Genomic DNA, 12,601 nt, shown 5'->3' with positions numbered 1-12,601 from the left:
GACAACAGGGACTCAGTCATACAGCAATATTTCCAGTGACACACAGGTGAGAACACTTTCTTGACTGATACAAGTACTTTCACACTTCTACCTCTATCCTGTCTGTCAATTTCAAGCAGTATTTGGTAACTGAGTTGTACATTTCCATTACGGTTTCACAGGTGTGGTTACCAACGTGTGTCATCTGCTTGCATCCTTCATGGACTTGTGATGTGTGACATAGGTATGTTGACATTATATTGAGAACGGATTTTGTCACTGTCATGGCTAATACACATTTTGTAAATCACAGACTGACTCCAGACTGTTTTGTGCTTCAAGGGTGTTTATTGTAGTGCTAATTATTGGAGGGGGTGGTAAAATGGTGAGGGGTGATGGTGGAGGAATGTCCATGGCAGAGTCCAGTCTATTAGTCTCACAGGTGCATTGCCCTTATGGGCATAGGAAGTGGAGCTGGGGCAGTTCCAGTATGGACAGGGTTACAAAGTGGGACAGGGGATGACAATCAGGGTGGTCTCATTTCTTGGAGGGGGTCTTGCCATCGTGCTCTGTCCTGTTCCTGCATCTCAGGGACCGCTTGCGGGGTGGTTCTCCGTCTGCAGGGAGTGGGGTGCTGGTGTGGTGGTCCTGTGGCAGGGCGTCCTGTCCACTAGCATCGGCGGAGGTGGTGGGCAGTTCATCGTCCATGCTAGTGTCAGGGGCCCCTTGGAGTGCCACGGTGTCACTCATGGTGTTCTGTATGTCCTTCAGCACCCCTACGATGGTGCCCAGGGTGGAGCTGATGGTTCTGAGTTCCTCCCTGAAGCCCAAATACTGTTCCTCCTGCAGGTGCTGGGTCTCCTGAAACTTGGCCAGGACCTTAGCCATCGTCTCCTGGGATTGGTGGTATGCTCCCATGATGGAGGAGAGGGCCTCGTGGAGAGTGGGTTCCCTTGGCCTGTCCGCCCCCTGTCACACGGCAGCCCTCCCAGTTCCCCTGTGTTCCTGTGCCTCCGTCCCCTGGACCGTGTGCCCACTACCACTGTCCCCAGGTCCCTGCGGTTGTTGGGGTGGTGGGTTATCCTGGGTTCCCTGTAGTGGTGGACACACAGCTGATTGACGTGTTCTGGGGGCGGAGGTATGGGCCCGCTGGGTGGGTACTGTGCTGGTGTTTCCAGAGGGTTGAAGGTCTGTGTTGGGCTGTGCCTGTGCGAGGGGAACCGACTGTCCCGAGGCCCACGATGGTCCGGGCTAGTCATCCGGATCCAGTTGGCCAGAGCTGCTGTCATCACTGTGGGCCTCTTCTGTGGGTGGGGTAGAGGTGTCTGGACCCTCCTGTATGGTGACGTTAGGTAGTGGTCCTGCAGGGGTGTAAAAGCATGATTATTGCATGTGTGTGTGTCATGGTGTGCAATGGGTGGGTGAGCGTGTACCCAAGTGCTAGCATTCCTGTGTGGGGGTTTGTGTGATGATGGTTGGGGGGGTGTTATGGGTATGTGCAGTGGGCACGCTTTAGTGAGGGGTGTCCGTGTTTGTTGTGTCATGCAGGGCTTGGTGTTGGGATGGGTGGTTTGTGTTATTAGTACATTAGTAAGGAGTTGGAGTGATAGGGGAGGGGGTGAGGGTGGGGGTGTGTGATAGCATGCAGGTAGGTTGGGGGATATGATAGTTAAGATTTGACTTAACAGTGTCCATTCCTCCACCGACTCCTTCGAGGCCCTCAGGATGCATAATGGTCAAGACCTGCTCCTCCCATGTTGTTAGTTGTGGGGGAGGAGGTGGGGGTCCGCTGCCAGTCCTTTGTATCGTGATGTTGTGCCTGGAGACCACGGAACGCACCTTCCCCCGTAGGTCGTTCCACCTCTTCCTGATGTCGTCCTGATTTCTTGGGTTCTGTCCCCCTGCGTTGACCCTGTCGACTATTCTTCGCCATAGCTCCATCTTCCTAGCTATGGAGGTGTGCTGCACCTGTGATCCAAATAGCTGTGGCTCTACCCGTACGATTTCCTCCACCATGACCCTGAGCTCCTCCTCGGAGAACCTGGGGTGTCTTTGCCGTGCCATGGGGTGGCGTCGGTGATGTGTGGGGTGGTGTATGTGGTGATGAGTGTGGTGATGTGTAGTGGTGTGTGGTGTTTTGTGCGTGGATGTTGTGTGGGTGATGGTGTTGTGTGCCTCTGTGTGGTGGGGTTGTCTATTCTGTGCTCTCTCTCTGGCCTTTGTCTCTATTTTTTGGTCATAGGGGTTTGTGGGTGATGTGGGTGTGTGTTTTATATTGTGTTGGGTGTGTGGGAGTGGTGTTTGTATGTGTATCAGGTGTGTGTAATTCGAATTGTCCAATGTGGCGGTGTTTTGGAGATGTGTGTGTATTTTGAGCGCGGCGGTGTGTACCGCCAATGGAATACCGCGGTTGAAAGACCGCTGCGTGGATTCGTGGGTTGTGATAGCATGGGCGTGTTTCTGTTGGCGTGACGGTGGAGGTTTTGTTTTCGCCAGTTTATCACTGACCTCTGGTGTGGTGGACTTGTGTGGGTGTCTGAATTTCGGCGGATTCCGAGATGTAGGTCATAATAGCTGTGGCGGATTTCCGCGGCCGCGGCGGTGTATTGGCAGTCTTCTGCACGGCGGTAAGCGGCTTTTACCGCCAATGTTGTAATGACTCCCATAATCTTAAAAAAATTTATATCTCAATTTTTAGTTATTGGATTTTTGTCATTTTGATCTTGCTTTACATATTTTTAAAGATTTTAAATTTTCTCTAAACTGGTGTGAAGTCTTTTTTGTGGTGTCTTTCATGGTGTTACTGTAATTAAGGGTTGCACAAATATGTTACACATTGCCTCTTAAATTAAGCCTGACTGTTCTGTACCAAGCCACCAGAGGGGGAGCACAGGTTAATTTAGGGTGTGTATCTGACTTAGCCTGACAAGGATTGTTGTCCCTACTTGGGCAGGGTGCAAACATCTGCCAACTAGAGATCAATTTCTAACACTACATTTTTCTGTCTGTTCAACTGAAACCACTTACACCCTCATTGCAAGTGGCAATAACTCCTCTATCGTACATACCGCAATTATCAGATTTGTGGCTAATAGTGTACTGCATTCCCCCACAGTTTTCTCCACATAAATTTCAGCAGGTCAAACTTGGCAAAAATTTGCCAGTAGAAAACTGCTTCATCATTACATGAATATGTAGATTTGCTTGAAGTAAATACCAAAGTCCACATGTTTTTTCGTAAAAACCTGTAATAATTTTATCCCAATCCTATAGTTTACATCTGTTGAATTGGATTATATTAGGTTTGACAGGTATCGCACAAAACACCAAGTAACTTTTAATGTGAGCCAAGTGAATGAACAGAACATTCCTTTGATGTAGAGTCTTCAATCACAGTAATTTACGGACATTCTTTTCTTAGGATTAACCCATTTGTAGTCCAATGCTGGCAAGTATTACCACCCCTCAAACAATATGTTACTACATTTCTCTCTTTTGTAAACTTGGTTTGGTCTTTGCATTTTTTTACATTTAGCTGATTTGTGTTTGATGAGCATTGCAACTTCATGCACCTCTCTGTTTACAACACATCTGTAGGGTGGGGCAGGACACAGATAAGGAGTATTAGGTTTGTGTTTGGGGGACTCTGACCATATCACTCTGGGACCATAAGCATAGCTCATATACCATGTTTTGACCGCTCGCAATTGGCGTACCCAGTTTCTATTCAGATCATAGACTGTGCTCAACACATGAGCTGGCATTATATTGGTGTTTGCCTTCAAGCACCATTAGCAGTACAGTGTCAGAAGATAAGTATTTGATACCAACAGTTATGGGGCTTGTGCAGGGAGAATTGTCTATACAGACACTGTCTCTTGCATGAGACGTTTGATACAAAACAGATCCCCCCTCAGTGTATTCATGAATATGAATTTATCCTATATTTACAGAACTACCTTTCTGCTGAGTCTTTTCAGGTCATGTTACAGGAGCAGAGCAATTTATATTCCATACTTAACAAGTCAGTATTGCACAAATGCGTATTTATATTTGACATTATATTTACAGTGTGTCTTTATGATATTAACGTGTGTGAACATTTAAACGCATTAATGAAATGCAATCACTGAGAAACTCTCTTTATAAATGTGCGCACTATTGTTCATTTGAAAAAGCTTACATGTATTCATTATTCATGTTTTGTATTGACATTTTATCAGTAAACATGCATTTGTTTATTCATGTTCTGCATTTATTTAAAAAGCTTTATGTGTGCATGTATAATCATATATCCAAAAAGTGCATTAAACGTTTAATTAAAATAGCCTGACTAAAGCCCTTAGTTTTGAAATGTTTTTGCTTGGTTAGCATGTTTTTTCTCTTGCAGGTGGGTTTCAAGGATTCATTTGTTAGAGAAAAGGAGTGTTTTAAATGTATTAGTTCTATTGATAGTAAGGCCTGAGAAGAGAAATCTTGGCAAGAAATCAGAAGACCTAATGGGCTGCTGAAGTCTATTACTCATAGCGCATCGAGAATGGGGATGTTCAAGGTTGCAGTAACCATCCAAAGTTCTGTGGGATGAGAAATTCAGGTGATGTTGCAAATGCACACGGCGGAAAAAGAGACGATTGGTTACAGGAAGGGAGGGAAGAAATATGATTGATGCTGAAGGTTCTGTTTGGTTTATTTAATGCTTACGCTGTTAGAAGTTACAGCAAATTCCTACCTCACTGCTTCCTTTATTTTTGAAAGGGTGAAGCTTCATGCTAAACAATTATTCCGTTTGTTGAAAGACTTCTACTGGAGTCTCCCCTATGCTGACACCTTCTCACATTTCCATATTTCCCTAAGATTTCATTTAAACCATCCTCATTCCTTACTTAGAACTCTGATTATATGATTTTAGAATAATTTCATGTTTAGTAGAGAGAAAAGGAGTTTCTTCATGGAACACCTATTTCTAATTCTCAGTTTCTGTATTGCAGTGGCTGTTATTGCCTTGTATTTTACTCTATTAAGACTTAACCAATTGTGATATTTCAGCTTGTCAGATGTACTCCTGTATCTTTTTAATATTTTCATGCCATGTTTACATACTGGATTGATTATTGATTGAAAATAAAACTATTTAACTTCAACCACCAATTCCATGTCTTTATTGTGGGGCCAAATGGGCTTCACAAAGTTTGCATTGCGTATTATTGTCAACTTCCTCAGCATCTCAGTCAACTTAAAAAGATCCATCATATGAGAGAAGTAAATGTGTTCTCTCAAATGGTAGCCTGTTATACGGTTCCATTATTGAGACCGAAGGAGTTCTTGTATACATGTGAGAGCCCATCTTGCAGAAGGCCATTCCTGATCCCGAAGTCCATGTCTTGAGGCAGAGGAGCAGTGGTATTCCAGAAATTTGGAATGAAGGTTTAACAGCAGAGGAGTGAGTACTAATAGTGTTGCGCATTACAATTGCTTATGTCTAGTTTGCAGTGTTTTGCTGCTGTTGCGTGGTCTGATGAGTTGATGTTTTAAGTTGTTGTGCAGATGAGGAAGTGCTTAATGTAAAGAAGTTGTATTGGTTATCAGGCGCAACATAACCTAAGCTCCCAGGAAGGTAATAAGTTATCAATGTAGAAACACTGTGTTGTAATTGTGTCTTAAGATTAGTGGTGTTAGTCATAAGGTACCGTTATCTAGACAATTGAGATAGGGACCAATATCTTTATGTGAGGGTAAGGTGTGGTTGGTGTGGTGGATGCTTTTGTGCAGGGGAGAAGCTACACTAATTCAGGTGATTCCCAACTAGTCGAGGTTTCACTCGAGGTTGGGTCAGAGTTGGACAAAAAGTGTTGCGCCGGACCATTTCTTGTGTGATCGAATACTACTGATTCTTTAGTGGAAAAGACAAAGTTGTTGAATTTGCTTGGCATTGTTGTTCTGTTTGTACTGTGATGTTCATGAAGAAATATAAAAAAAGGTGAGCCCATTAGAGGAGTGAGAAAGACAACGCAGTGTGCCACGCTGATATTGGTTGACTACATTATAGAGTGCAGCGCTCTTATTGATTGTTAACAATGGATGAGATTTGTGAGTAAGAATAATTTATTCCTTGTTTGAAATTGTGTCCTATTTGTGATTATTGACATTACTGTTGAAAAATTAATTTCTTCAAGGCTATACAGAATTTGATTAGGGGAAATTTGAGAATACCTGTTCAAGAGGGAGAAGATGCACCAACTGAAAATACACCAAGTCATTACATGGCCTTAAATATGGGCATTCATACATGTCTTGGGCTGAGTCAATGCCATAAGATCCCTAAGTAAAAGGTGCATTTATGTTCCTACACTATGCCACATTTAATTTGAGAATCATTGAAAACTTGAGAACGGTATGGTACAAAATGAAGCCACCCACTAGCCCTGCACATTTCGACGTACTTAATGTTTGGGAGCACCGGGCTTATGTTAGGGAAAGGAAATATATCAGGTAAGGCAGTGCGTAGGTGTGCGGATGCTAGATGGGATGCAGAACAATGGTGTTGACGGACTGATACAATAGAGGGAGAAATATTGTACCCTGCATTGAGGAGTAAAGAATGTGAGACAAAAGAAGAAAAGAAAGGCAAGAAGAAGGAGGAAAAGAAAGGAAACCCAGATATTTCAGGCAAAGTCAGTGACAGTGATTCTGGTGATGATCTCCTAGATGTGATGCTACCAGTGCGTCCACCTCAATATAATGTGACCCAAACTGAAGGAATGAATGTTGCAATTGCCAGTATAAATTCTGGAATAGTTACTGCACCAGTAAATGTGAGTCATAACCTGACAGGAAAGAGTTCAGGGATTAGTGTCCTTGTTAATTCCACTCTTGGAGCAGGAGTGATCTTGCGTCATTCACTAATGATTTTCCAAGAATGAGATAAGCAGTGGAATGGTATAAACAAGTTGAACAATTTGTTATGATTTCACAGGTCCTGTGGGTGCATTTGAATACCTTTTTCGACGTTGTGGTTCTGAGTGATTTGTGGGCAAAATGTAAACTGGCTGTGGAGTGGCCAGAAAAAGAACATCCCAGAAATCTGATACAAATGCACCTTCATCATTTGTGATTAAAATATATCAACAGTTGATAACCTTTTTGAAAGAGAAAATACTAGCTAAAGACATTGATTGGGTTAAGATTGACAGGACAACTCAAGAACCTATGAGTCGGTGCATGCTTAGTATGAGGGACTGTTGCAAATATTTAAGCAGCACAGCGGAATGGAGGCTCTCAATCTAAAGGCATGGGACATTTTGTGTCCCCGGTTGTGACAGGATTGAGACCTGAGATTAGCTTGATAGTTAAACAAAATTTGACCTCTTGGCAGAACAAGGCTGTTGATGACGTCCTGAGATATGCAAAATATTGTGATGAAGAAATGGAGATGAAGCAGAAGTGTTTGTGGGAGACGTTGATGGTGGCCAGCACAGAAAGGAAGTCAGAGTCAACCTTTTGTTGGGAATGCTGGATCTAAGCAAGGAGTGTATCAACAGGGCCCACCCATGATGCCAGATGGAAATGGATTCCCCCAACAAGATGGAGGTGGCAGTGTTCCAATTGGCGCCAGCACTGGGGCTGATGTGGCAACCTTGAAGAGATCAAATCCTTGTCATTATTGCAACAGGTTTTAGGCACTGGAAGCAGGAATGTTGTCTTAATCCCAACATAATGATGAATGAGAACCAGGTTCAGAATTCAGGGTTTACACAGCCCCAGAGTAATAAGTAATAACCCAGTACAGCCACAGAATGTACTGCGACTGAGAATTCTAAATTCTAATAAGTCCCAAGATCCAGTGATGCAGGCTCCACAAACCCTGATGCCACTGTAAAATGTGAATAGTCCCTGATTTAATTTATATCAAATCCAAAATCTAAATCTAAATTCCTTCCAAAGTCAGAACCTGGTTCAGTAGTTTCCTGTGTTTGATGCCTTTGAGGCTATGTTTCTGATCATTCACAATGACGGTGCCTGAGGGGGGAGGAAGTTTGCGTACTTAGCGTACTCTTAGATGTAGACCAAAGTAGTCCATTTGTAGGTGGTGAGAAGAATGGCCACCTAGCATAATTCTTAATTGATACTGGTTCTACCACCTCTATTGTTAGAACAGTGGTAGTTCCAAACCTATCCCTTTTGGGTTAAGGAATCCAAGTTGTGAGATAAGCAAATGGCAAACTCCATTACAGAAGAAGCACCTGTTAAAACAGGGATCTTTGAGGAGAATCATGAGTTTGTGGTGTGTGATTGACATCTTGTGAGCTTACTACGATGTGATTTATTGCACACCAAAATGTGTAGAGTTTCATGGCCAAGATGAGGATGTAGGCTTTACATTGATGAATCAGGGGCCAGAGATTGGGTAGTACCCTGTGATGACATCTGAGGATTTACCACTGAATGATAGGGATACAATGAAGCTTTACTTCTGGGACCATTCAGGAAAAGAGATTGATCTCATAAGGGGAGAATCTGTTTGCATAAAAGTAAAGCTCAATGTTGAGTAACTATGAACCCCACAGTTCAATTTGACCCATACAATAATTATCGGAATCACTCCCATGATTGAGTGAATGATACAAGAAGTCATTTTGAAGGAGATGATGGGGAGTCCATGTAATTTACCGTTATGGACTTGCAGAAGCCTGGCGGTAAATACCTAATTGTGCAGGCCCTGTGAAGAATTAACACATTGTTGTTCCCTTTCCCAGCTCTGATTTTGTTTCAAATTCCATGTGAGGCTGAGTGCTTCATTGTTATCGATCTGTGTCAGGCATATTTCTCTGTTTCTTAGCATGAGGACAGCTGGACCCTTTTGCATTCTGGTTTCAGAATTGTGTTTTGGCATGGTTATGAGTCCCACAATGGTGTAAAAAGAGTCCCTCAATCTCCAATCAGATCCTCAAAAATAATCTTAAGGCTTTAATCATGCCATGTAATTATGTTCTAGTTCAGCATATCGATGATCTGTTAGTGGCATTTAATACCCAAGAAGCTTACACATGAGATACCATTGCATTGTTGAACCACTTAGCTGAGAATTAACATAATGTGTCCCAGAGTAAGCTGCAGTATTGTCAGAGAAAATGAATCAGCCAATCACCCAGAGAAAAGTCAGGATGTTTTTGGGAATGGTGGGCCACCGTCCTCAGTGGATACCCAACTTTTCTCTAGTGGCCAAGTCTTTCTAGAGTCTGACACACAAGGATGTGTCTGTTCTGATACCATGGGATAACAACTGCTTGGTTACCTTCCTAGCACTAAGAAAAGGTCTCTGTCATGCCTCAGCACTGGGAATGTCTGATTACAATAAAGCTTTGACTCCTTTCTGCAGTGAGGGAGAGGGCTGTGCTCTCTCACTGTTTATACCGATGCACAGGAATGGGAGGCAACCTTTGGCCTACGTATCTGCTACTCTTCATCCTAAAGCCACAGGATGCCACAAAGCTCTGGTAGCAGATGGTGTCAGCATTAAACAGCGTAAAAACTATTGTGATGGGACATCCTCTAATTGTTCTTGTAACACATTCAGGTGAGATATTGTTGACATGTGCTCACACTCAGCATCTAACAAATAGCTACCTTACAAAATATGAACAAATTATACTTGTGGCTGAGACTCTCACCATTAGGAGATGTGCTACTCTGAATCCTGTCACTTTAATGCCTCTCTCAGAGAATGAAAATGATGATGGGGAGGTTAAGCATGATTGTCTCAATGTCACTGAACTATACACCAAGCCAAGACCATATATATGAGATGACCTACTGGTAGAGTCTGATTTCATACTGTTTCTGGATGTGCCTTGTATAACAGACAAGGGGGGAAACTTGAGAGATGCTTATGTGGGCTGTACAGTCTCAGGAGAAGTTGATGCTTCCTGGCTTCAACGGGAGTTCTCTGAACAAGTGCCTGAACTGATAGCTAATACTAGAGCTTGCTGTGTCTCTGAACAGCTGAGTGTGACTAAATGTGCAGATAGTAGGGCTTTGGTGTCCTTAACGATTTCAGACAGTTATGGTCACAAAGAGGATTTATTATCTGAATACCTATTCCAAAATGAGGAAAATGTCATGAGATTGCTTGAATCACTACAGCTGCCTGCAAAAATTGCAGTTGTGAAGTGTTCTGCTCACCGCAGTGGTAATAATTGTGTGATAGTAGGCAACTGTTATGCTGATGAGGTTCTCATCACAAACATTCAATGGTGAATTTGTAAATAAATATGAAGATGAGACCAACTATAACCTTTCGTTGTTAACAATGGACACCTGTGAGGAAGTGAAGACATTGCAGGAGGAAGTGCCAGAGGCGGAACAGCAAGGTTGGATCAGAGCAGGATGTGTGAAGAAAGATGATATGTGGATTCCTGTAGATTGCAGACCAGGGTTGCCCGACAGCATGCTGTCTCCAATGGCAAGGCAATTTCATTGCCTCACACATATTGGGAGGGATGCCACAGTCATAATATTCAAACAACATTGGTTTAACCCATGATTTAGACTGGTGACTGAAGAAATGTTCCATGGATCTGTTGTGTGTCAACAGATGAACATAGGGAAATGAACTCCAGTGACATTGAGTCATAGAAGAAGATCAGGAGGGTTGTTTAACATGTGTTAAACATGTGTGCAATGGGCTGAGGTACGTCCTTCTATTTGTGTGCATCTTCTCACATTGTGTGGAGACTTACCCAACCAGGAGGAATGACAGTGTCACAGTAGCCAAACTGTTGTTGAGGGAGTTGATAACTAAGATTGATTTCTCGACTTTGTTGGATTTAGACTAATGGACTCATTTCAAATAATGGGATGCTCAGAATGTTGTGTGCAGCACTCCAAATCGAACAGAGACTACATTGCAGTTATCGGCCAGAGGCCTCTGGCATTGGGGAGCAAGTGAATGAAATGTTGAAAGTAGGATTGGACAAAGCATGTGCATCAACATCCCTGAAGTGGTCCGATGCTTTGTGTCTTGTGCTGATGAATCTTTGTAGTGTCCCTGGCAGAAAAACAGGATTACCCACTCATGAGATAATCATGGGTAGAGCCATGAGACTGTCTGCAGCGCCTTCAAGTGCACTTGTGAAATGTACGGATGACATGGTTCTTGACTATTGCAATGGACTAGCTTGTGGTCCATTCTGTGTCCCACTAGGTTGAAGGGAGGCCCAGTTTCTGTCCCAGGTGGCTTTCCCTCCTTTGAAGACAAGTTTGGCTGTTCTTTCCAAATCCTGCTCTGCCATCTTCTGTAGCAGTTCTCCTCCCACCAGATGGGTCCTTTGTTGCAGCCCAGGCCACTTCACACCTCATTAAGGTAGCCTGGCTGCCAGAGGCTGACCAATCAGGAAAGGGCACTACAAGGCTGAATTTGGTAACTTTCAGAAAGAGTTCTCAAGCTCTTTCCCTGGGCTATCCATATTAAAAATTACTATATTTAGCGCATCTCTCTGGGAAATAAGACTTTATTATTTTAAAATAAAGCCTCTCCATGTTAGCCTTTGCGCCCATTGACTACAATAGAGAAAAATTAATGTGTTTTTTTTTCCCTCACCAGGGCTTATAAAACATCTTTTATAAAGCCCCTGCTTATATTTACACTGCACCCAACCCTGAGGGCACCTAGAGCAGACATTAGGGGTGACGTTTGCAAAAATAAGGTCGTTTGTGACTTTGGAAGTACTTTTAATTCAAAGTCAAATTTTGGGTTAATTTTAACTTAAAAGCAGCTTGCAAGTCAGGCCTGCCTTTAGAATGACACCAGGACCACAGCAGTGCACCCAGGGGTTCCCTATCTACTCTGGGGACCCTAAACCTACATGCCCTACTATATACTAGGGACATATAGGTAGGTTAACAGAGCCAGTTATAATTTTCCTAATTTGCATATGACATTTTAAAAAGAACACTGGCCCTGAGACTGGTTAGCAGGGCCCAGGGCTGTCAGTCTCAGAAAACAAGAGTATCAGCTAAAAATTGGGCAAAAAGCAAGGGGGATTTTGCATTCAGCCCACTTTTACCACAGTCTGACACAGATGTGCTACAGACATATGCTTTCCACAAGTTGTTTATTAAAATATAGATGCAACATGTATGTGAATACACTGGTTCCAAGCTAATGTGAAGTGAGCAAACAATGTTCACTGGTCATATGGCATGCTTACCTTCCAGTCCGGCGAGAACGGGATCATGTTTCCTTCGGGGTCCAATGGCATCAGCAACAGCAGGACTTGTCCAGTTGGGTCCTGTTGAAAACTAAAGTGGAAAAGATAAAAAAGGTAGGTTTTTACCAGATTTCCCTTCCAATCCACCAACACAGGTGTGGAGGTAACTCCACCGCAGTTGTCTTGGCAGGAAGGTACATTTTGATTGGCTTGGTGGGAAAAGTGGTTGGAGTCCTGCCACCAGCCACTATATCCAATAGCGCCGTCAACACGGGTAGAGATTTCTGTCAGAGCTGGCAGGACTCGAGCAGTCTCAAATAGAATGAGGGGACCGCCAAGGAGGCAAACTGGTTTTCTTTTGGAAAACCTGTGGCGGAACCGATTCCGCCAACATCTAAATCAGGCCCTTAGTCTAT

This window comes from Pleurodeles waltl, chromosome 11, assembly GCF_031143425.1.
Source record: "Pleurodeles waltl isolate 20211129_DDA chromosome 11, aPleWal1.hap1.20221129, whole genome shotgun sequence".
Taxonomy (NCBI): Eukaryota; Metazoa; Chordata; class Amphibia; order Caudata; family Salamandridae; genus Pleurodeles; species Pleurodeles waltl.
Note: the sequence above shows the minus strand (reverse complement) of the source record.